We start from the raw sequence: 26,742 nt of genomic DNA, 5'->3' as shown, positions 1-26,742 counted from the left end.
TGCTGGGGCCTCAGCTTTTTACCATTTATATAGATGATCTGGAGGAGGGAACCGAGTGTAGGGTGTCGAAATTTGCTGATGACACCAAGATTGGGGGAACGGCAAATTGTGCGGAGGGTGTGGAGAGTCTGCAGAAGGATCTAGATAGGCTGGGCGAATGGGCCAGGAAATGGCAAATGGAATTTAATGTTGGCAAGTGTGAGGTGGTCCACTTTGGTAGGAAGAATGGTAGGAAGGACTATTACTTACGGGGCGAAAAACTGCAGCAGGCGACGGTGCAGAGGGACCTCGGGGTCCTTGTGCATGAGTTGCAAAAACCCAGCTTGCAGGTGCAACAGGTGGTCTGGAAGGCGAATGGGATGCTGGCCTTCATAGCGAGGGGGATTGAACATAAAAGTAGGGAGGTCTTGCTGCAGTTGTATAGGGCATTGGTGAGGCCGCAGCTGGAGTACTGTGTGCAGTTTTGGGCGCGGCACCTGCGCAAAGATATTTTGGCCTTGGAGGGAGTGCAGAGGAGGTTTACTAGGCTGATACCGGAGTTGAGGGGGTTGAGCTATGAGGAGAGGCTGAATAAACTGGGCTTGTACTCGTTAGAGTTTAGAAGAATGAGGGGAGATCTCATTGAGACGTATAAGATGATGAATGGGATGGATAGGATAGAGGTGGAGAGACTCTTCCAGCTCAAAAAAGACAGTAGGACTAGGGGGCACAGCCTCAAGATAAAAGGGGGGCGGTTTAGAACGGAGTTGAGGAGGAACTTCTTCACTCAAAGGGTGGTGAATCTCTGGAATTCTCTGCCCGTTGAAGTGGTGGAGGCTGCCTCGCTAAATATTTTTAAGAAGCGGGTTGATGGGTTTTTGATAAGAGAGGGGATTAAGGGTTATGGGGAGAAAGCGGGAAAGTGGAACTGAGCAGCGACAGATCAGCCTGATCTTATTGAATGGCGGGGCAGGCTCGAAGGGCTAGCTGGCCTACTCCTGCTCCTATTTCTTATGTTCTTATGTTCTTATGTGCCCATCAAACACTTCCAGGATAAGTAAAGCACAGGGTTACATACAGAATAAAGCTTCCTTTACACTGTCCCCATCAAACAGTCCCAGGTCAGATACAGCATGGAGTTATATTCAGAGACATAGAACATAGAATATTACAGTGCAGCACAGGCCCTTCGGCCCTTGATGTTGCGCCGACCAGTGGAACCAATCTAATGACCCTCTAACCTAAACTATTCCAACGTTATCCATATGCCTATCCACTGACCATTTGAACGCCCTTAAAGTTGGCGAGTCCACAACTGCTGTAGGTAGGGCATTCCACGCCCTTACTACCCTCTGAGTAAAGAACCTACCTCTGACATCCGTCCTATAATTACCACCCTTTAGTTTAGAGCTATGTCCCCTTGTGTTAGCCATCACCATCCGAGGAAAAAGGCTCTCACTGTTCACGCTATCTAACCCTCTGATCATCTTGTATGCCTCAATTAGGTCACCTCTTAACCTTCTTCTTTCTAACAAAAATAACCTCAAGTCCCTCAGCCTTTCCTCATAATACCTTCCCACCATACCAGGCAACATCCTGGTAAACCTCCTCTGCACCCTTTCCAATGCCTCTACATCCTTTTTATAATGCGGCAACCAAAAGTGTACGCAATACTCCAAGTGCGGCCGCACCAGAGTTTTGTACAGTTGCAACAAGAACCCTCTACCTTGCCCCCAGTAAACAGTCCCAGGACAGGTGAAGCATGGGATTAGATACAGAGTTATCACCCTGTACACTGACCCCATCAAACACTTCCAGACAGATACAGCACGGGATTACTTACAGAGTAAAGCTCCCTCTATACTGTCCTCATCAGATATTCTCAGGACATGTACAGCACAGGGTTAGACATAGAATGAAACTCACTCTATACTGTCCCCGGCAAACACTCCCCCAGCAAACATGGAGTTAGATATGGCGTTAGAGCTTCTTCCACACTAACCCCATTGAACACTGCCAAAGCAGGTACAGCATGGGGTTAGAAGCAGATGGGGACAATAAATATATTATCCCCATCAGAAACCTCCCAGGAGAGGTACAGCATGGGGTTAGACACAGAATAAAGCTCCCCCTACTCTGTCCCAGCAAGGGCACAGGGAAACTGCCACAAAAAGACACATAAGAATGAGATTCCTTATTTAAACATGTATTTTGATATTTTGAATGTATTAACTGCATTTTATAAAGTAATTGTGCACTTTAGCCAAGAGCAGGCTGCTGCGACAGATGATGGGATGAAGCCTGAGCAAATAGAACCACATTCTTAAGAAACAAAGAAAGCTCAGAACATGCAACTTCTCATCAGTGAAAGCTGCTAGCAGTAAGGTTCTCAGGACTACTTATGAATAGACTTTTTTCACGCTTTCCAGATAAATCAAGTCCCTACTCGAACATGAGAATGTACATCTGTCTGGTTTGGCCAGTGATGTAGCAGGAGTTGGTGGAAGTTGTAACTTTGACTTCTGTGGCCAGGGGTTACTAGGCAATATAAGAAGAAATATCAGTAATAGCGGGAGGAAGCATCCGGATTCTACAGACTAATGAAATCTCATGACGTCAGAGTGTAGAATGCAAATAGCTGAAGTATGTGATAGGTGTCATTAATGATTGATTTATATTGGAGATTATTTTATCATAGCCAATGAAAAGCAGGAAATTTGATTGGAGAAATGTATTATTGATCGATCCATACATTGTAACTTCAGAGTTATGTTGGAAAGTTCAGAACCTTCTCCGTAGAGGGGCATTGGACTGACAAATATTATCTCTCCCTTCAATCGCTGGTTAATAAAGATATGTCTTTAAACTAAGACACTGGCATTCATGAAAGAAAGCCGCACACTAAGACGAGCATCGATGGGCTGAAGCGCCACATCAGAGTGATGGATGGTCTGGGTGCTAGAAGTTCCCAATGGGGAACGGGAGTTGTACCCAGTAGAGTGATGGAAGGCTCTGATGTAGAAGACTCTTGAGAGGGAGACTCAGGAATGAAAAGAAAATGGTAAACCAGCAGTAAGATAGAACATAGGTAGGCTGCCTGTGTTACAAGATCAAGAGACAGAGAGAGAGAGTGAGATTGTGTCATCTAGAGCGCACTGGGGATTCTTGCAGAATAAGGCAGCAGATAATCCAGATTTTCAATAGGGAGTAGAAGGTAGTTTAATACAAACAGTAGCGACAGAGCCTGGAAAATTAATAAAGAAGATGACAGAGAAAGGGTATGATTCAGAAGCCTCCGAGGCGTCAGAAGGTGTGGTGGAAAGGTCAAGTGAAATAATAACCCGAAATGGCGGCCGTTATATTAATTGTTATGATGAGAAACTGCCTCTAGAGGGAGGCAAGGAGCACGCAGTTAGCCGCTGCAAAGGCAGTGCAGGAAGGAACCAGAAATACACCTGCAGGAAGGATGGTGATAAAACAATTATATCCCTTACTCCCAGGGGAAGTGGATGAAGGGGATATAGAAAGAGAAGGGTCTTCGGATAAAGTAATTCAGGGAAATAGTAATCTCCCTTCCTAGTAAACTAGTGCCTCCCGTTCCTATAGCATCAATCCTAACCATAATGAAATCTCCTGCAAGTGCAAGAGGAATACCCACCATAACTACTCAAGAAGTGACACTACAGTGGCTGAGAAGCAGATGTTTTTGGATAAGTTCGGTCCATTATGCAGCAACCACAGAATTCGGGTTTTTGAGAAAGCATGGACGAATTAAAAGAAGTTCATTATTTAGCTCTAGCTGACAACAAAGAACAAAGAATAAAGAAAATTAGAGCACAGGAACAGGCCCTTCGGCCCTCCAAGCCCGCAGCGACCATGCTGGCCAACTTAACTAAAACTACCTACCCGTCCAGGGACCATATCCTTCTATTCCCATCCTACTCGTGTACTTGTCAAGACGCCTCTTAAAACTCACTATCGGATCCGCTTCCACTACCTCTCCCGGCAACAAGTTCCAGGCACCCACTACTCTCTGTGTAAAAAATCTGCCTCGTACATCTCCTTTAAACCTTGCCCCTCACAGCTTAAACCTGTGCCCCCTAGTAATTGACTCTTCCACTGGAAAAACACTTCTGACTATCCACTCTGTCCATGCCTCTCATAACCTTCTAGACTTCTATCAGGTCTCCCTTCAACCTCTGTCGCTCCAGTGAAAATAAACCAAGTTTCTCCAACCTCTCCTCTTGGTTAATGTCCTCCATACCATACAACATCCTGGTAAACCTTTTCTGTACCCTCTCCAAAGCTTCCACATCCGTCTGGTAGTGTGGCAACCAGAATTGAACACTATATCCCACGTGCAGCCTTACTGAGGATCTATAAAGCTGCAACATGATCTGCCAATTTCTAAACTCAATACCCCAGCCTATGAAGGCAAGCATGCCATATGCCTTCTTGACTAACTTCTAAGAACATAAGAATGTAAGAGCATAAGAAATAGGAGCAGGAGTAGGACATCCAGCCCCTCGAGCCTGCCCCGCCATTCAATAAGATCATGGCTGATCTGTCGTGGCTCAGTTCCACATTCCCGCCCTCTCCCCATAACCCTTAATCCCCTCGCTTATCAAAAACCCATCAACCCGCGTCTTAAAAATATTTAGCGAGGCAGCCTCCACCACCTTAACGGGCAGAGAATTCCAGAGATTCACCACCCTTTGAGTGAAGAAGTTCCTCCTCAGCTCCGTTCTAAACCGCCCCCCCTTTATCTTGAGGCTGTGCCCCCTAGTCCTACTGTCCTTTCTGAGCGGGAAGAGCCTCTCCACCTCTATCCTATCCATCCCATTCATCATCTTATACGTCTCAATGAGATCTCCCCTCATTCTTCTAAACTCTAACGAGTACAAGCCTAGTTTATTCAGCCTCTCCTCATAGCTCAACCCCCTCAACTTCGGTATCAGCCTAGTAAACCTCCTCTGCACTCCCTCCAAGGCCAAAATATCCTTGCGTAAGTACGGCGACCAAAACTGCACACAGTACTCCAGCTGCGGCCTCACCAATGCTCTATACAGCCGCAGCAAGACCTCCCTACTTTTATATTCAATCCCCCTCGCTATGAAGGCCAGCATCCCATTCGCCTTCCTGACCACCTGCTGCACCTGCAGGCTGGGTTTTTGCGACTCACGCACAAGGACCCCGAGGTCCCTCTGCACCGTCGCCTGCTGCAGTTTTTCGCCACGTAAGTAATAGTCCTTCCTACCATTATTCCTACCAAAGTGGACCACCTCGCGCTTGCCAACATTAAATTCCATTTGCCATTTCCTGGCCCATTCGCCCAGCCTATCTAGATCCTTCTGCAGACTCTCCACACCTTCCGCGCAATTTGCCATTCCACCAATCTTGGTGTCATCAGCAAATTTCAACACCATACACTCGGTTCCCTCCTCCAGATCATCTATATAAATGGTAAATAGCTGAGGCCCCAGCACCGACCCCTGGGGCACTCCACTAGTCACCAACCGCCAATCCGAATAGCACCCATTGACCCCCACTCTCTGCCTCCTATTTGACAACCAATCCTCTATCCACGCTAACACCCTACCCCCAACTCCATGCCCCCTTACCTTCTGCAATAACCTCTTGTGAGGTACCTTGTCAAACGCCTTCTGAAAATCAAGAAAGACTACATCCACCGGCTCTCCTCTATCCACCGCCCTAGACACATCCTCATAGAACTCCAATAAATTTGTCAGACACGACTTCCCCTTAACGAAACCGTGCTGCGTCTGCTCTATCAAGCAATTCCCCTCAAGATGCCTCGCTATTTCCTCCTTGATGATGGATTCTAACATTTTACCTACAACAGACGTTAAACTAACCGGCCTATAATTCCCTGCCTTTTGCCTGCCACCCTTCTTAAACAACGGCGTAACATTAGCCGTCTTCCAATCTTCCAGCACTTCCCCAGAATCCAGCGACGTTTGGAAAATAACCACCAAGGCATCCACTATCACCTCCGCCATTTCTTTCAGAACCCTCGGATGCATTCCATCCGGTCCTGGGGACTTGTCCACAATCAGTCCCTCCAGTCTGTCGAGCACCGCCTCTCTAGTAACAATAATGTCATTGAGACCCTTCAGTCCTACCACCTTTCCATCGCTAACACCCGGCAAATTATTCACGTCTTCCTCCGTGAAGACCGAAACAAAAAAGTTGTTCAAGACCTCAGCCATTTCCCCATCCCCTACCACTAAGTCCCCCCTCTCATCCTCTAAGGGTCGAACTCCATCTGCATTGTCACTTTCAATGAACTGTGTACCTGTACACACAGATCCCTTTGCCTATCAATACTCTTCAGGGTTCTGCCATTTACTGTATATTTTCTATCTGTATTAGACCTTCCAAAATGCATTACCTCACATCTGTCCAGATTAAACTCCATCAGCCAACTCTCCATCCAAGTCTCCAATTGATCTATATTCTGCTGAATCCTCTGATGGTCCTCATCGCTATCCGCAAATCCACCAACCTTTGTGTCATCTGCAAACTTACTAATCAATCCAGTTACATTTGCCTCCAAATCATTTGTATATGTTACAATTAGCAAAGGTCCCAGCACTGATCCAAAGAACAAAGAACAAAGAACAACCCAGCACGGGAAACAAGCCCTTCGGCCCAACGAGCCCGCGCCGCCGCATCATCCTACACCTATTCTACCCTGCGTGTCTACGAATGGAACCCCTAACTTAGCCAGATTCAGGGGAGAATAGTGTCAATTTGGAGGAACACCACTTGTCACAGCCCTCCATTCAGAAATGCACCCTTCCAGTGCTCCACTCTGTCTTCTTTGACCGAGCCAGTTTTGTATCCACCTTGCTTAGACAAGAGGATATTAGTGAAGGGGAAGTTAGCTGGACCAGTGTGGCAAATATTGTCCGATACCTTTAAAGGGAGAAGTCAAATAACTGCAATCGGTTGTGATGAGAATAGAAAATATGAGCAGTTTAAATGGGCAATAGGATGAGCTATAAGTAGAGGACACACTAATTGGACTAAGTTAACTTTAATTAAACAAGGTTCTAAGGAACTTGTAGAAGAATATGGAGAAAGGAAGTTCAGACCTTATGTCGGTAACAGGTCAAGGAATCTATGAGGAATTATGATATATTTTTGTACTTGCTCAAAGACGGATTTAATCCAGCCCTGCTTCAAATTATAGATATGGGTCTCCCGATAGGAAATAATTATCAGGAGGTGATAAATTGGGCTGTGAAAGCAAAAGCCAATCATCAGAAAAATCCCAAAACAACCCCGGTACTGGTTGACCAGCTGCAACCTAAACCTATAATGTGCCTTGGATGTGGGAAGAGAGTACATTTTGCTAGAAATTACTAAAGAAAACCCGTAGAAAATAGCCAAAGTCACAATAGACAATGCAGCAACTGCCACAGATCAGGTCATGAAGTCAAAAATTGTTGCGCGAAAGGTGGGGGTGGTGGTGGTAAGGAAGGACAGGGTTCCAATAGGGCGAAGTCATCCTCCAAGGCTCAACCTCAAAACCCTGTGGGAATGCAGCAACTGCCTCAGCCAGTAATTCAGATGGGGGCAACTCAGTTGCAGAAATTGTTAAGTCAAAAATTACAATTAGCAGCCCTTGAGACTATGGATAGAGATTCCTGGATGTATTTGGAAGCAGTATTAGGAGATCAACTTTGCATCATGCTGGGAGACACTGAGGCAACTATATCTTTAACTGATTTATATTTACAGACAACTAATCAGACCATACAGTTGCAAGGAGTAACCAGGGAAACTATGACCATGTTATTAACTGAACACACTATACCAGAAATTGAGGGTAGAGAAAAACAGGTCTAGGTTTGGATATTTTCAACGGAGGAAGGAAGTATTTTAGGAATAGACTTGTTGGAAAATTTAGGAACTATGATTGGTGCCAAGGCAGGCATTAGGAAGCCATGCAAGCAGAATTGGCGGGGTCAGAAGAACGATTGTAATATTTCTCAGGTAGTGACTCTCCAACTGAATTGGGAAAATGGAACAGTATGGGGAAATTTGGTCGCACAGTAGCCTCAGGTTTAGGCCGTACAGAAACATGATTGTGGGTACTTAGGTGTCCCTCTGATAAATAACCCTGAGGGAGTTCATCCTCCACATAAGGAATATCCTATTAAGCCAGAAGCAATAGAAGCAGTTAAAAACATTATTGCACACTCAAAAAAAGCACCAAATAGTGACCAAGAACTCTTCTGAGACTAATTCACCCGTTTGGCTAGCTAAAAAATTGGACAGCAGTTATTGATTGACTCACGATTATACTGCCTTAAATCGCTAAGTGACTCAAGAGCATCCCATAGTGGCCAGTGCAGCTAGCATTCTGAAGACCAATGGAATGGAGCAGATAATATTTACAGTACTAGAAATAGCTAATGGATTTTGGTTGATTCCCATAGCTGAAGAACACTGGTATAAGTTTGCCTTTACAGTTGGGAACCAACAATATACTTGGACTCATCTGCCACAGGGATTCTACAATAGTCCAACAATTTTTCATAAATACATGGCACAGAAAATTGATCCCTTAGACAGTGCAGGGACAATCATCTTACAATATGTGCACAAAATCTTACTAGCATCAGACTGTTGGATAGCACATTGCTTAGCCCTACACAGGGTAATTCAAGTGATTCAAGAAGCCGGCCTTAAGTCAAATCCCAGAAAGGTTCAATTTGGCAGGGATAGGTGACATATGTATGACATGTCATATCCCAAGGTAAGAAAGAGATTTCAGAAGATCGAAAGAAGGCTTTGTATGCAAAAGCCACTTTCCGTAAAAGGGATGAGGAAAGTACTGGGACTTTTTAATTACTGCAGGAATTTTGTGGATGATCATGCAATATTTGCAAAACTCTTACAGGACTTGATCAAAGGAGGAAGGACTTGCAATGAAACGATAGAGTGGGGAGAGGGGGAAGTGCAGGCTTTCTCCGATTTAAAGCAAGCTATGGCAAAAGCTCCTGCATTAGGATTACCGGATCTCACGAAGCAACTCCACACTTTCTGCCAGGAAAATGATGGAATACAAGCTGCTGTAGTAATCCAACTGCATGGGGATAACTTAAGACTAGTGGGGTACTACTCCACCCAGATAGAATCAGTCACCAGAGCTATGCATTGATGTGTGAGAGCACTAACATGCAGTTAGTATTTCTGAGCCACTTACCCTGATGGGAAAAATAATCCTCCATGGTCTCCACACAATCATCCCACTCCTGGAAGCTGGGAGGGTGAAAGGAGTTTCTGATGGAAGACATTCAAAATGGGAAGCAAACCTCTTGCCAGAAGGCAGGCATATAGAAATCAGCAGAGATGTGAGGGAAAATCCTGCAGCAGGAATGACAGTGCAAGGAACAGAGCATGAATGTGTTGCAGAAGTGACTGAAGGAGTGAGTAAAGGTTTAGCAGAAGGACCATTTGCAGAAGAGGTAATTAACTTATATGTAGATGGAGCAAGAAAATACGTCGAGGCAGAACCCTGCACTGCATGGGCGGTGATAGATAATGAGGGAACAATGATTGCAGGAGAGCAAAACCCTGGGAATAATTCAGCACAGGTAGCAGAATTGTTAGCTTTAACTAAAGCCTTAGAATGAAGCAAAGGGAAGTGGGATAACATCTATACTGGCAGCAGATATGCCTTTGGAGTAGTGCATGATTACATGGCAGCTTGGAGTAGACAGGGTTTTATAACTTCTATTGAAGGACATGTACAGAATGAGAATTTAATTAAAGATTTAATCCAAGAAGCCCACAGTCCCTTAGATGTAGATGTGATAAAAAGTTCAGGCTCATAAAAAGATTGAAAGTCAAGCACAGAAAGAAAACAGCTGGGTCAATAATGCCATAGAAGATTTAGTAGAACAGGCATGGGAACAAATACAAAATGCAGGAGTAGCAACATTGCAAACTCGGGATATCACAAATATTATGTGAAGCAGATGCAAGAACAGACATCAGCAGAAAAGAAGCAGAAATGGGAGAAAGACAGAGGACAGAAGGGCCAAGGAAGGAAAAATAATAGCCCTAGAAGCAGTACAGCAGGCTTTGTTAAAAGTATACCTTGAACTAGCTCATACATGGAGAGAAAACATGATAAAGCTGCTCAGAGAATGCTGGTGATGGAAGAACATGGGAAGGGACATAGTAAAGTTCTGCCATCAGTGCATAAAAGCCATAATGATCCCTTATTGTGTGCCCTGGTGGAACCAGGTTGCCCCTACAGGATTAAAATGGGATTTCAGTCACAACCCAAAAGATTCTGGCAAATGGATTTCACTGGATCATTGCCCCAAGTGAAAGGAAAGACCTATTGCTTAGTAAGAATCAATTAGTTCACCCGATGGGTTGGAGCATTCCATGTAAAAGTGCCATAGTCAGATGTCTAGTTTTGATATTGGTGAATGAAGTAACACCAAGGTGGGGAATACCTCTTCAGTTAGACTCAGATCAGGGAACTCACATTACAGGAAGAGCCTTAAGAGAAGTTTGTTGGATGTTAGGCCTAAGACAAAGGTTTCATATACCATATCACCCCCAGAATTCAGGAATGGTAGAACGAATGAACTGAACATTGAAGAATAGTTTAGCTAAAGCCATTTTAGAAGAAGGAAACAATTGGATACAGGCTTTGCCTGCAATATTGCTATGACGAAGATATTATGTGAACTAATGAAAGGAAGACCAATACGCCTCCCAGAGGAGGCAATAACGGGGGAGGGGAACTTGAAATCAGTCGAGAAGCAGTATTTCAATGTATGATGGATTTGGTAGACTGTTTAATTCTCTCAGGAAGTAAGTAATCACTCAGCAGAAGCACAAAGACTAGATGAAAATGTCAGAGGGAAATACTCCTAAATTACCCAAACCAGGAGAAAAGGTAATGGTGAATCTCATAACAGATAAGAAAGGGTTAGGGGTTCGGTGGGATGGACCCTATGAAGTGGTTCTCACAGGATAAATGTACCCTAGTCAATGAAAAATGCAGTTAGCGGTGGTGGACTGGACTCAGCTGAAACCATATTGTAATGAGTAATCCAGTAACAATGAAATTGCCCAACTGGATGAATGATCCTATAGAATAAGGGATCATTATGGCTTTTATGGCAGCCATAATGATAATAGGAATAATTTCGATTTGCACACAAACTACTAGATTAGGCCAGATCATGGCACAAGAAAATCAGGAGAGTATCAGAAGAGAGGAGGTAGAAATAATTGAGATAAGATCCTAATTTCAAGGCCAAAAGGCATTTTTGTTTATATTTACAGAATATTGACACCAAATACCAGAATTCTTTAGCCGAAAGATAAGGAAAGAATTTCATAGTAGTGCATCTTGCGCAGGCAAGTTAAGCCATATGAAGAGATGCACACCTAAGTATAACCAAGCAAAACCAGCTCTTAGTTTAGTCTTAAAACAACCAACATCAAAAGCAAAAGGGATGAAATGGGCAGAGAATATAGAGGCACTGGGAAAAACCTAGGCATACGCGAATGTCACCACACAGTAGATCAGACTAGCTGGCTATGCCTGAGTCCACCTAGTAATGACCAGTCTTGCAATGCCTTTTACTATTTTAAGGGAGGCAACACTTACCCAACTCTCAATGGTATATATTGGATTTTTACGGATAGGCCATATCCTTGGATCCCTGTCAGATGGAAGGGAACGTGTTATCTTGGATATGTAATTCTATACTATATCATATTCCTAAACACTCTTCTTACAAAGACATCGATGAGCTAATATAGAAGCAGAACTGTTTTTCGGAATATTGTTTCCCTCATATGGAGTTGGGGGCATGATTTGGGAGGCTGAGCTTCTATGCTTAATTCTGGAACAAGGTGCCAATGATGTAGCCATTGCCCTTATTGAGATGAGATGGTTGCCATGTATACTGAGGTACTTCAACATCGAATGGCATTGGATTACGTCTTAGCAGCAGCCAAGGGTGGATCAGAGTGTTGCACATACATACCAGATCATTCAGAAAACATAGCCAATCTGGTTCCCCACATCAAAAAAAGAGATGGAGAAACTTAAAGCACTCCCACCAAGTGGTTGGTTCTCTGGCTGGCTGGCCTCTTTGGGAACAACAATCCAGCATGGGATTGCATTAATTTTTGTTGTGATCTTAGCGTTAGTGGTAATTGTAAACTTGTTCAAATGCAGCTGTGCGTAAGTAATTAAGTCGCACAGGACTTAATGGCAGTCAGAATGAGGAACAGAGGATTCCAAAAGTGAACTCACCCCTTGGGATTTAAGAATGTTTTCTTAGACACATCTAGTTAGTGGCCTAGCTTTGGGCTAGCCAAGGGCCAGAAGGGGGATACGTTGGAGAGAAGATCCTAACAGGTTAGAGAAATTTTAAATAATTAGGGATTTAAGGCACTAATCATACAATTGACACTAAGTGAAATGACCTCATATCAGACTACTGGTTTAAGAGGGAAACTGCCTGCATATAAGAATGAGATTTGAACAAGTATTTCTGATTTAAACATGAATTTTGCTATTTTGAATGTATTAACTGTATTTTATAAAATAATTGTGCACTTTAGCTAAGAGCAGGCTGCTGCGCAGATGATGGGATGAAGCCTTAGGAAACAGAACCACATTCTTAGGAAACAATGAAAGCTCAGAACATACAAGTTCTTATCAATGAAAGCTGCCAACAGTAAGGTTCTCAGGGCTACTTATGAGCAGACTTTTTCACACTATCCAGATAAGACAGGTTCCTTCTCAGATGTGAGAACATACATCTGTCTGATTTGGCCACTGATGTAGCAGGAATTGGTGAGAACCTTAATTTTGACTTTGTAGCTAAACGTCAGGAGTTACTAGGCAACAGAGGAAGAAGCATCAACAGGGGGAGGAAGCATCCAAATTCTACAGACCAATGAAATCACATGATGTCAGAAAGCAGAATGTAATTGGCTAAAGTATGTGACAGGTGTTATTAATGATTGATTTATATTGAAGAAGATTTGATCATAACTAACGGAAGGCAGGAACTTTTGATTTGAGGAATGTATAATCAAATTATCCATGCATTGGAAAGCTCAGAGTCTTCTCTGTAGAGAGGCAGTGGACTGACCAATATCATCTCTACCTTCGATCGTTGGTTAATAAAGGTATATCTTTAAACCGGGACACTGGCCTTCATGAGACTTTGTATTGGCTGACCTTTTGGCAATACCTAGCCTCCAGAAAACCCCGCAACACAGAATAAAGTTTACTCTACACTGTTCCCATCAAATATTCCCAGTACAGGTACAGAAGCAGGTTGGAGAAAGAGTAAAGCTTCCTCTGCACTGTTCCCATTAAACATTCAAGTACAGGTATAGTACAGACTTATACACAGTGTAAAGATTCCTCTACGCTGTCTTCATCAAACACTTCCAAGACAGGTACAACATGGGATTAGATACAAACTAAAATTCTCTCTACACTGGCCCCTTCAAACACTCCCAATAAAGATACAGCACAGGGATGCATACAGAATAAAGCTCCCTCTACACTGTCCCCATGAAGCACACACAGGGTAGGTAAAACTTATGGTCAGATACAGACAGTACAGGTACAGCAAAGGGCTCCATACAGAGTAACTCTCCCAATCTGTCCCAATCAAACACTCCCAGGACAGATACTGCATGGGGTTAGATACAGAGTAAAGCTCCTGCTACACTGTTCCCCTCAAATAATCCCAACGCTGGTGCAACCTGGGGTTAGATACAGAGTTAAGCTCCTTTTACACTGTCCCCATCATCGCACCATGGACAGACATGGCACAGCGTTAGATATAGTGTAAAGCTCCCTCTATATTGTCCCCATCAAACACTCCCAGGACAGGTACAGTAAGGAGTGTGATACAGAATAATCGTATCTTGACACTGTCACCAGATGACAGGTACAGTACGGGGTTAGATACAGAGTAAACCTCCCTCTACACTGTCCCCCATCAAACACTCGAGGAAAGTTACAGCGCAGGTTTAGACACAGAGTAAAGCTCCATCAACAGAGCCCCATCAAATATTCCAAGGCTAGGTAAATCATGGTAAGACTATAAAACCGTAAGACATAGAAGCAGAATTATCCACTCGGCCCATCAAGTCTGCTCCTCTATTCAATCATGACTGATTTTTTTTCTCAACCCCATTCTCCTGCCTTTTCTCCAAAACCTCTGGTCCCCTTATTAATCAAGGACCTATCTATCTTTGTCTTAAAGATACTCAATGACCTGGCCTCCACAGCCTTCTGCAGCAAAGAGTTCCACAGATTCACCATTCTCTGGCTGAAGAAATTCCTCCTCATCTCTGTTTTAAAGGATCATCTCTTTAGTCTGAGGTTGTGTCCTCTGGTTTTAGTTTTTCATACTAGTGGAAACATCATCTCCGCGTCCACCTTGCAGTATCCTGTAAGTTTCAATAAGATCCACCCCCCTTTTCCTTCTAAACTCCAATGAGTACAGAGCCCAGAGTCCTAACAATGGCATTAAATATAGAGTAGAGCACGCTCTACATTGTCCCCAAAAAACACTCCCAAAACAGGTACAGAATGATTTTCAATACAGAGTAAATTTACCTCTACAGTTTGCCCATGCAACTCTCTTAGGACATAGCATGGGGTTAGGCACAGAGTAAAGCTCTAGCTACACTGTCACCATCACACACTCCCAGGACAGGTACAGCATAAGGTTAGATACAGAGTAAAGCTTCCCCCTACACTGCCCCATCAAACACTCCCAGGACATTAACAACACAAGGTGAGATGCAGAGAAATTCTCCCTCAAGACTGCCCCTGTCAAACAGTCACAAGACAGGTAAAATATATTGTTCTGTACAGAGTGAAGATCCCCCTACACTTTCCCCATAAAACACACTGAATACAGGTATAGCACAGAGTTAGATCAGAGAAGAGCTTTCCATATCGAACAGTCACAGGGCAGGTACAGCATAGGAGAAGATACAGAGTAAAGCGCTCTCGACATTGTCCAAATCATACACTCACTCCCAGGGCTGATATCGCACAGGTTTCGATATAGGATAATGCTCCCAGTACACTGTCCTCATCAAACTCTCCCAGGATAAGTACAGCACAGGGTTAGATACAGAATAAAGCTCCCTCTACATTGCCTCCATCAAACATCCCTAGTACAAGGACAGCAAGGGGTTAGATACAGAGTGAAGCTCCCTCTACACTGTCCCCATCAAACACTCCCAGGATAGGTACAGCATGATGTTAGATACAGAGTAAATCTCCCTCTACATTGTCTCCATCAAACATTCCCAGTACAAGGACAGCAAGGGTTAGATAGAGAGTAAAGCTCCATCTACAGTGTCCCTATCAAACACTCCCAGCACAAGGACAGCAAGGGTTTAGATAACGAGTAAAGCTCCCTCTAAACTGTCCACATCCAATACTCCCAGGACAGATACTTCACAAGGTCAGATACAGAGAAAACCTCCTGCTACATTGTCCCCCTCAAACACATCTAGTACAGATACAGAACCGACTTATATACAGAATAGTTCTTCCTATACACTATCCCTATCAAACATTCGCAGTTCAGGTACAGCATGGGGTTAGATATAGAGTAAAGCTCCCTGTACACTGCCCCCATCAAACACTCCCAGGAGAGGCGAGCATGGGCTTAGAAACAGAGAAAAGCACCCTCAACACTCTCTCCATCAAACACCTGCAGGGCAGGTAGAACACTGGGTTAGATACAGAGCAAATCTGCTCTGCACTGTCCCCATCAAACACTCCCAGGACTGGAATAGCACGGGTTAGATACAGAGTAAAGCTCCCTCTACAATGTCCCCCATCAAACACTTCCAGGACAGGTATAACACAGGGTTAGATACAGAGTGAAGCTCACTCTGTACTGTCCCAATCAAAAACTCCCAGGACAGGTACAGCATAGGGTTAGATACAGAGTAAAGCTCCCTCTACACTGTCCCCATCAAACACTCCCAGGATAGGTACAGCATGGTGTTAGATACAGAGTAAAGCTCCCTCTACACTGTCCCCATCAAAAACTCCCAGGATAGGTACAGCATGGTGTTAGATACAGAGTAAAGCTCCCTCTACAATGTCCCCCATCAAACACTTACAGGACAGGTATAACACAGGGTTAGATACAGTGTAAAGCTCCCTCTACATTGTCCCCATCAAACACTCCCAGGATAGGTACAGCATGGTGTTGGATACAGAGTAAAGCTCTCTCTACAATGTCCCCCATCAAACACTTCCAGGACAGGTATAACACAGGGTTAGATACAGTGTAAAGCTCCCTCTACATTGTCCCCATCAAACACTCCCAGGATAGGTACAGCATGGTGTTAGATACAGAGTAAAGCTCCCTCTACACTGTCCCCATCAAAAACTCCCAAGGCAGATACAGCACAGGCTTAGAGGGTAAGACACCCTCTACACCGTCTCCATCAAATACTCCCAGGACAGGTACAGCATGGTGCTAGATACAGAGTAAAGCTCCCTTTACGCTGTCCCCATCTAACATTAGCAGGGCAGGTACAGCACGGGATTAAATGTAGAGTAAAGCTCCTCTGCATTGTCAGCACCTTTAGGGGAAAGGGAGAGTCAGCACCTTCAGGGGAGGGATAGAATCAGCAACTTTAAGGGAGAGGGCTGGAGATTCAGCAACTTCAGGGGACTGGGAGAGAGAGTCAGCACCTTCAGCGGAGGGAGCGAGAGTCAGCCCCTTCAGGGGAGGGAGAGAGAGTCAGCCCCTTCAGGGGAGGGAGAGAGAGTCAGCCCCTTCAGGGGAGGGAGAGAGAGTCAGCCCCTTCAGGGGAGGGAGAGTCAGCCCCTTCAGGGGAGGGAGAGAGAGTCAGCCCCTTCAGGGGAGGGAGAGAGAGTCAGCCCCTTCAGGGGAGGGAGAGAGAGAGAGAGTCAGCCCCTTCAGGGGATGGAGTGAGTCAGTACCTTCAGGGGAGGGAGCCAGTCAGCCCCTTCAGGGGAGGGAGAAAGAGTCAGCCTCTTTAGGGGAGGGAACAAGTCAGTACCTTCAGGGGAGGAAGCGAGTCAGCACCTTCAGGGGAGGGAGAGAGAGTCAACAATGTGTGTGAGCATTAGTGTGTCAGTGTGAACGGGGGTTGTGTGAGAACATGTGTCAATGTGTGCAGTGTGTTTCTGAGCGTGAGTGTATGTGAGTGGTTGTGTGGATGGGAGTTAGAGTGTATGAGTGACTGTGAGCATCGATGTGTGGGCATTTATGAATGTGTCAGTATTAGTGATTCTGTGTGAGTGTGAATGTGAGTGTGAATATGTGAGTGAGTGTGTATTTGATTTAGTGTCTATCTGTGCCCGTGTATGAGTGTGGGTTAGTGAATGTGTGTATGTAGGTGTGTGTATGAGAGTGTTTATTAGTGTTTGTGTGAATGTGTATCTGTGTGTCTATCTGTGTGTGTGTGTGTGTGCGCGCACGCGCACGCATGTTCCCTCTTGCACTTCCTATATGCCTCTAGGCCGCATCTGAATTGTTCCACTTGGACTTGGAAAAAGCATTCCTCTTCTTCTCCATCCAGTCCTGATTGTCCTAGACACTCACCTGATGAAGGAGCAGCGCTCTGAAAGCTTGTGGCTTATGTACCAAATAAACCTGTTGGACTTTAACCTGGTGTTGTAAGACTTCTTACTGTGCTTGCCCCAGTCCAACACCGGCATCTCCACATTATGTCCTAGACATCCAGGGTTGTCTGAACTTATTGCTCCAACATTTCCCCACATAGGTAACATATTGGACTTGTACCTTCCCAGTTCCTATTAGAATGCACCCCCCACTGCTCTGCTGTAGACTTTCCCACAAGGAGCTGTCCTCAGTCAACTTTAGCCAGATTCTGCCTTATTTTAATAAAATCTGCCTTCTTCTAATCCAAAATGTGTGTGAGTGTGTGTGTATGCGGGCATGCGAGTGTGTGTGAGTATACGTGTATGATTGTGACTGTGTGTGAATGTGTATGTGAGTTTGTGAGTGTGTGTGGCCATGGGGACAGTGTCTGGGGTATACAGTGAACATGATGAAAGCGAAGTTGAGCAGTGTGTGTGTGTGTGTAAATGTGTGAGATTATGCGTAAGTGAGTGTGCGTGAGAGGTTGTATGTGTGTGAGATTGTGTGTGTGTCTCTGTGGCGACAGGATCGGGCGTTTGATTATAATGAGAGTGATGTTGAGCAGTGAGAATGTGTATGTGTCTGTGAGTGAATGTGTGCGTGTGTCTATGTGTGTGTGTGGGTGCGTGTGTCTGTACGAGCGAGTGTGTGTGTTGTCTCTTTGTGTGCATGACAGCGTGTGGGTAAGTGTTTGTGTGTGAGTGCATGTGTGTCTGTCTGTATGTGTGAATGAGTGTGATTGTGAGTGCGTCAGTGTGCATAAGTGTGTGCGTGTACGTCTGTGTTTATGTGTATGTATGTGTCTGTATGAGTTTGTATGACTCAGTGTGAGAGAGACAGTGTGTGTGTGTGTGTGTGTGTGTGCGTGCGCGTGTGTGTGCATGTATGTATGAGAGTGTGTGTCTCTGTACGAATGAGAGCGTGTGTAAGAGTGTGAGTGTGAGTGTGTGTTTTGTGTGTGTGTGTCTCTATGTGGACAGTGTATGGGGCTTTGATTGAGGATGATGAGAGTAGTGTTGAGCAGTGAATGTGAGAATGTGAGGGGGGAGTAATTGGGATAGTGGAACAAATGGGAAGGTCAGCATGGACCAGGATGGGCTGAATGGCTTCATTGCAACATGTAAGAGGGGTAAGCAACTTGTTTCGCATTCCTGCTTTTCAATTCAATCCTCTTAAAAATTAAGCCCTTGGATCTTTGGAAGGTTTACCATGACGTTTGTGTGCAACCTCTTTGTCGATTTACTTGGGAAAAATAACATTCAGCGAATCGTAGTTGCCTGTGTTGGAACTAAGTAGCTGAGGAAATAGAGGCTTTCAGAAGTAGTTAACCCCTTCAGTGCCAGTGTGCTCCCAGTCCCAACAACAGATGCACAAGCTGGGATTCTGTCTCACACAACATCAGGACAATCAAACTTACAGAACACATTTCTCAATTCCCACACAGGCAACTGTGACTCACTAAATTGCATACTGCTCTCATCACATTATCTAGTGTGTGTGAGTATGTATATGTGTCTGTAGGGGTAGTGTCTGAGGATTTGATTGAGGATGATGAGAGCGGTATTGAACAATGTGTGTGAGAATGTGTGTGTGTGTGTGTCTGTGTGTGTGAGAGAGTGTATGTGTGTGCATGTGTGTGACAGTGTGTTGTGTGTGAGATTATGTCTGTGGGCACAGTATCTGGAATGTGAGTGTGTGTATGGGTGTGTGTGTGCATGTGCATGAGTGCGACAGTGAATGTGAGTGTCTCTGTGCATGAGTGTGTCTGTGGGGACAGTGTCTGGGGATTTGATTGAGAATGATGAAAGTGGTGTTGAGCAATGAGTGTAAGAATATGTGTGTGCATGTGTGTGTGAGTGTATGTGTATGTGTGTGCGAGTGTATGTGTGTGTGTGAGTGTACTTGTGAGTGTGTGTCTGTGTGTGTATGTGTGTATGTGCATGTGTTTATGAATGTATGTGTGTGCGAGTGTATTTGTGAGTGTGTATGTGTGCGTGTGTGAATATGTGTGTGTGTGTCTGTGGAGACAGTGTCTTGGGGATTTGATTGAGGGTGATGAGAGTGGTGTTCAGCAGTGAGTGTGAGAATGTGTGTGTATGTGTGTGTTTGTGTGTGTGTGTGAGTGTGCCTGTGGAGACAGCGTTGGGGGGTTTGACTGAGGATGATGAGAGTGGTGTTGAGCAGTGTGTGTGTGTGTGTGTGTGTGTGTCTCGGTGGGGATAGAGTCTGAAAATGTAAGAACATGAGCATGTCTATATGTGAGTGTGTCTGTGGACAGTGGGGGTTTGATTGAGGATGATGAGAGCGGTGTTGCACAGTGAGTGTGAGAATGCATGTGCATGTATGCGAGTGTGTCTGTATGTGAGTGTGTCTGTAGGGACAGTGTCTGGGGGTTTGATTGAGGATGATGAGAGCGGTGTTGAGCAGTGAGTGTGTGGCTGGAGGTGAGTTATTGCTGAGCATGGAGCTCGTTTCCCATTCTGCACACAGCCTGTCTGCCAGCCAGAATGTTTTATTGTCAGCTCCTTTCTATCGATCGATCCGTAGAACAGGGGCCCTGCCAGGGGGGACTCCCCACTCTCCCATCTCTGACTGGCAAAATATTAAACCAATTTCTCACTCGGCTTTCAGCTCCAACTCTCTGTAGAATTGTGTAGCCAAGGAAATGGAGGCTTTGAAAAGCAGTTAACCCCATCAGTGCCTGCGTTCTGCCCAGTACCAGCAACAGACACAGAAGCTGGGATTCTGCCTCAAACAACATCAGGATAATCAAACTTACAGAACACACTTCTCAATTCCAATACAGACAACTGTGACTCACTGAATGTTATTTTTCCCAAATAAATTGACAAAGAGGTTGCAGACACACAAACATCAGAGCAAATCTTCCAAAAATCCAAGGCCTTAATTTCTAGGAGGGATTGTATTGAAAAGCAGGGATGTGAAACAAGTATGTCGCCTCTCTCACTCGATGCAATGAAACCGTTCAGCCCATCCTGGTCCATGCTGACCCTTTGAGGGACACCTCCCATTTGTCCCACCACCCCAGTTACTCCCCCTGTGTATTGCTTCCAGCCCCACAAACATTTATTCTTAATTTTTTTATGGGTGTCTCTGGCTGGGCCCCGCAATCACTAACCATAGTAATTGCCCCTTGAACTCAGAGACTCGCTCGGACATTTCAGAGGGACAGTTAAGAGTCAACTACAGCGCTGTGAGTCTGAGTTGCGTGTAGCAAGACTGAGTAAGGATGGCAGATTTCCTTCCCTAAAGGACATTAGTGAAACAGATTGATTTTTACAACAATTGATGAGAGATTTTATAGTCTCCATTACTAAGACTAACTTTACATTCCAGATTTTATTCACTGAATTTAAATTTCACTCGCTGTTGGGTGGGATTTGAACTCCTGTCTCTCCAGAACATTCATTTGGTCCTCTAGATAACTAATCCAGTTTCATTTCCCCCACACCCACTGTTTACATGCCTTTATACAAATATTCAGACAATTATCCTTGGAAAATGATCCCAGGGATTGCTTCTCCCACCCTTCTAATCAGCGAATTCCACATGTTGTGTATTTCACTGCCAGATTTTTGCCTCTGGATTTTAGCACCATCCCCTGAACACTGTGTTCCTCTGATCCCTGACCTTGCAGCCACTGGAGACAGTTTCTACTTATTTAATCTACCAAAATGTTACATACGTTTGAACCCTTACATCTAACTTACCCTGAACCTTTCCCACTTTCTGGAAGACAACCGCAGTCTCTGCTCTCTCTTTTTCTGTCTCTCTTGTCATTCTCTCTGTCTCTCTCTGCTCTCTGTGTCTCTATCTCTCTTTCTCTCTCTCTCTCCCTCTTTCTCTGTCTCTCTCTGCTCTCTTTCACTGCATAGTTTTTGCACCCGCACAGTTTTTGATATTCCATAATAAAATGTGGTATCCAGGCAGAGGGTGGGAATTTTCCAGTGAGTAACTCACCACCTGACTCCCCAAAGCCTGTCCACAGGACACAAGTCCGGAGTGTGACGGAATACTTTCCACTTGGATGAGTGTAGTTCCAACAACACTCAAGAAGCTCGACACTATCCAGGACAAAGCAGCCCATTTGATCAGCACCCCATCCACAAACACTCACTCCATCCAACACCAAAGCCCAGTGGCAGCCGTGTGAACCATTGACAAGATGCACTGCAGGAACTCACCAAGGCTCCATTCTCAGCACCTGCCAAACCCACAACCACTACCATCTAGAAGGACAAGAACAGCAGATACCTGGGAACACCACCACCACCTGCAGGTTCTCTTCCAAGTCGCTCACCACACTGATCTGGAAATATATCAGCCGTTCCTTCACTGTCGCTGGGTCAAAATCCTGCAACTCCCTCCCTAATAGCATTCACCTAACTGACACCTCAGGGACCCAGCGGTTCAAGAAGATGGCTCACTGCCACCTTTCCAAGGGGCAATTGGGGATGAGCAATAAATGCTGGACCATCAGTGACACTCACACACTGTAAATGAATTTTAAAAAAGGTGTTCGACTCAATTCTCCAGCTGTTACAGTATTTAATCTATCCTTTTGCAAGGTATAGAATAATGGCCATGCTTTTACAAGCCCCCATTCTATGTTTAAAACCCTACAAATGACTAAAAATCCCAGGTTCCTATGTGCCGGTCATACTATCTCTCAACCTGTCCTGCCAACGTTGAGAGACCTGTGTGCACCCAACTTCGGGTCTCCCTCCTCCTCCACACTCGGTCAAAACCATTTCATTCATATTAGCTCCCCTCATACCTTGGAACAGAATGAATCATTACAGCACAGATTACATTTCATCTCACACATTGTCCAATTTAGCTAGCAGCACTCTGCTGAATACTGTTACTCTTCCTGTCATTCTTTACTGCATTTTGTTTTATCTGCATTAACCAGAAATAAAGCCACACACACACACACACACACACACACACACACACACACACACACACACACACACACACACACACACACACACACACACACACACACACACACACATTGCAAACCAGGATATCCATGTCATATCAAAAAGAACAGAGCTCCTAACAACAACATAGAAACATAAAAAGCAGGAGCAGGGAGGCCATTCAGCCCTTCAGGACTGTCCTGCCATTTATTAGAATCAAGTCTGGCAATCAGACTCATTAACCTGATCCCACCTTCCCCCATATCTTTTGATCCCTTTAGCCACAAGTGCTATATCTTGCTTCTTCTTGAAAACATACAGTGTTTTCACCTCAATTACTTCGCATGGTAACAAATTGCATGGAGTGGCATGGTAGCACAGCAGTTAGCACTGCTGATTCACAGTTCCAGCGACCTGGGTTCGATTCCTGGTTTGGGTCACTGTCTGTGTGGAGTTTGCACATTCTCCTCGTGTCTGCATGAGTTTGTTCTGGGGGTTCTGGTTTCCTCCCACAGTCCAAAGATGTGCGGATTAGGTTGATTGGCCATGCTAAAATTGACTCTTAGTGTCCTGAGATGCATAGGTAAGAGAGGTTAACGGGTAAATGTGTAGGAATATGGGGGTAGGGCCTGGGTGGGATTGTGGTTGGTGCAGACTTAATGGGCCAGATGGCCTCACTCTGCACTGTAGGGTTTCTAAGATTTTTATGAATTCCACAGGCTGGCCACTCTGAGTGAAGAAATTTCTCCTCAGCTTTGTCCTATGCCTCATCCTAAGGCTGTGATCGCTCGTTCTGGCCTCCCCTGCCATCGGGAACATCCTTCTTGCATCTGCCTTGTCTAGTCTTGTGAAATTTTATAGGTTTCTATGAGATACCCTGCAAATATTCTGAACTCTAGTGAATGCAATCCTAACTGACTCAATCTCGCCTTAATCCATCAGTCCCATCATAGCAGGGATCAGTCTAGTAAACCTTCTACAATCTCCCTCTATGGCAAGAACATCCTTCCTCGGATAAGGAAACCAGAAATGCACTCGCTATTGCAAGTGTAGCGTCACCAAGGCCCAGTCACTATAAAGGACCAAATCATTTCCCATTCATTCCCAATGGTGCAAATGTTCCCCATTCATTCCCATTGTACACTCTCCCAAAGGACCCAAACCTCTTTCCCTCCACTCCCACTGTACACAGTCCTAAAGGACCCAAACCCATTCCATTCACTCCCACAATGCACAATCCCATATTCCTTCCAGTGATTAAAGAAGATGACTCACCACCACCTTCTCAAGGGGCAATTAGAGATGGGCAATAAATGCTGGACCAGCCAGTGACACCCACACCCTGTAAATGAATTTAAAAAAGGTGTTTGATTCAAATTTCTTTTCTCAATTCATATTCCTTCCCATTTACTCCCACTGTACACAACTCCAATGGAACCAAACTCTTTACAATTCACTTCCATGTATACAATCCCAATGGATCCAAATCCATTCCTGTTAACTCCCAGTTCATCCTTCCTACATTACCCTGTCTAGTCCTGTTAGAATTTTATAGGTTCCTATGAGATCCCCCATCCTTCACTGAACTCTAGTGACTGTAAAACTAACTCACTCAATCTCTTCTCATACGTCAGTCCCACCATCCAAGGAATCAGTCTGGAAAACATTTGCTTCACTTCCTCTACAACAAGAACAACCTCCCTCAGGTAAAGAGATTAAAACTGCACACAATATTCTCACTAGTGCCCTGCATAACTGGAACAACACATGCTGTTAGGGAAGGAATTCCAGGATATTGACCTGGTGACAGTGAAGGAGTATTTCCAAGTCAGGATGGCTAGTGGCACAGAGGGGAACCTCAATGTTGTAGTGCTTCCAGGTATCTGCTGCTCTTGTCCTTCTCAATGGTCATGGGTTTGGAAGGTGCTGCCTAAGGAACCTTGGTGAGTTCCTGCATTGCATCTTGTAAATGGTACACACGGCTGGTACTGTGTGTTGATGATGGATGGAGTGAATGTTTATAGATAAGTAGCAATCTCTGAGTCATGTCGTTGACGGCTATAATCTTTCCAAGTGCCCAAACCTGTCGAATTCTCTCCGGCATTATCGTGAATCAGTTAACCATGTGTCTGCACAACCTCATAGGGAGAGGGAGGCATATGAAACGGGACCTGCTCTGGAAATATGTGGAAATCTTGCCTGTTCCTTGAGGAATCAGTAGTGGCCTGCTCCTTAATTAGAGAGTGACAAAGAGATATGTGCCTTTAAATTATTACTGTAACATTAACCTGCAGATCACAGGCACAGTAATTATTTAAAGCAGAAAGCCCACACTACATTATTTAAAGATGGTCAGTGCATCATTAATTATTCAAAGGGACTGGGCCACTGGCACTGAAATTACTTCTCGGGGCTGACATGCCAATGATTTACTGGAACCGGCCTCGCAATGATTTAAATAATGACTAGATTGGTAACTTGCTGCACAGGATTGCGGTAATTAAAGCGGGGTCACTGACAATTCTTTAAAGCAGCCTGGCCTGCTAACTCATTTAAAGCGACAATGTATCTCCAGTTACTTCAGAAAGGAAGACAACAGGAGGTGATTCATTCACAGGAAGGAATTTCTAAACAACCTCGCTTCCCCCCTCCCCTCGCGCAGTTCGATTGAGCAGAGGAAAACAAATAAGTAAGTGGCAACTATTAGCTGCATGGAGATATCAGCCCCCTTTAAATAACCAAGGTACCACCAAATAACCAATCTCTCCTGGCCCCGCACCTCCTCCAAAAGCCCGGTCCCTTCAACAATGTTGCCACTCAACAATTGGTGGACAAAGATGCAGCAGCTCCATACTAGCACTCCCCCACATGGTCTGTCAATGGCATGAGGAGGACACGAGTGAGAATCTGCAGCATGTGAGCGACAGGACACAAGTATCATTTTCAGTTTCATTTGGGGAAGAGGGAGTGAGAGAAACAAAGAGAAATATGGAGAGAGAGAAGGACGGCGGGGGGTGGGGGGGAGAGGAGGAGACTGAAAGAGGCAGAATGAAAGAGAGAGATATGGAGGGAGAGAGGACATATGACAGAGAGTCAATCAGTTTTTGTGGATGGTGCGACCAGCCAGAGAACACAGGTTCCATCCCCATATTTCACCCATTATCTTCCTCTGTGGCAGCACTGCTCAAGCTCCCAGGTTGAGGCAAGCCAGTGAACAGGTCCTCAGGTCCATTCTCAAAGACTCATTCACTTTTATTACCAATCTCTGACCATGTACAACTGGAAGTATCAGCAACCTAATACAATAATCCTTACCCTGAATACACAGATACTCTGTACAGTAATCCTTACCCTGAATACACAGAGACTCTGTACAGTAATCCTTATCCTGAATACCCAGATACTCTGTACAGTAATCCTTACCCTGAATACACAGAGACTCTGTACAGTAATCCTTACCCTGAATTCACAGAGACTCTGTACAGTAATCCTTACCCTGAATACACAGAAACTCTGTGCAGTAATCCTTACCCTGAATACACACATACTCTGTACAGAAATTCTTACCCAGCATACACAGAGACTCTGTACAGTAATCCTTACCCCGAATACAAAATACTCTGAACAATATTCCTTACCCTGAATACACAGATGCTCTGTACAGTAATCCTTACCCTGAATACACAGAGACTCTGTACAGTAATCCTTACCCTGACTACAGAGACTTGGTACAGTAATCCACCCTGAATACAAAGAAACTCAGTACAGTAATCCTTACCCAAATACATAGACACTCTGTACAGTAATCCTTGCCCTGAGTACACAGGGACTTGGTACAGTAATCCTTACTCCGAATACATAGAGACTCTGTACTGTAATCGTTACCCTGAATACACAGAGACTCTGGACAATAATCCTTACCCCAAATACACAGCGATTCTGTACAGTAATCCTTACTCTGAATACACAGAGACTCTGTACAATAATCCTTACCCTGAATTCACAAAGACTCAGTACAGTAATCCTTATCCTCCAATACACAGAGACATGTGATGCATGTGATGTGCTGTTTCTGTATGATGTGGGAGCTGGTGGACCCCAAGGTC

At 44.7% G+C, this 26,742-nt stretch overlaps 1 protein-coding gene across 1 annotated transcript in view; it reads right to left on the bottom strand.

The window, feature by feature from the left end:
- The window catches only part of pou2f2b (POU class 2 homeobox 2b), a 216,405-nt gene that overhangs the window by 125,259 nt on the left and 64,404 nt on the right, over positions 1 to 26,742 (bottom strand). The gene's annotated exons all lie outside the window — the stretch shown is intronic.

Source organism: Carcharhinus amblyrhynchos, chromosome 16 (assembly GCF_965287045.1).
Source record: "Carcharhinus amblyrhynchos chromosome 16, sCarAmb.v2.hapA, whole genome shotgun sequence".
Classification (NCBI taxonomy): Eukaryota; Metazoa; Chordata; class Chondrichthyes; order Carcharhiniformes; family Carcharhinidae; genus Carcharhinus; species Carcharhinus amblyrhynchos.
This window is presented reverse-complemented; position numbering and strand designations above follow the sequence as displayed.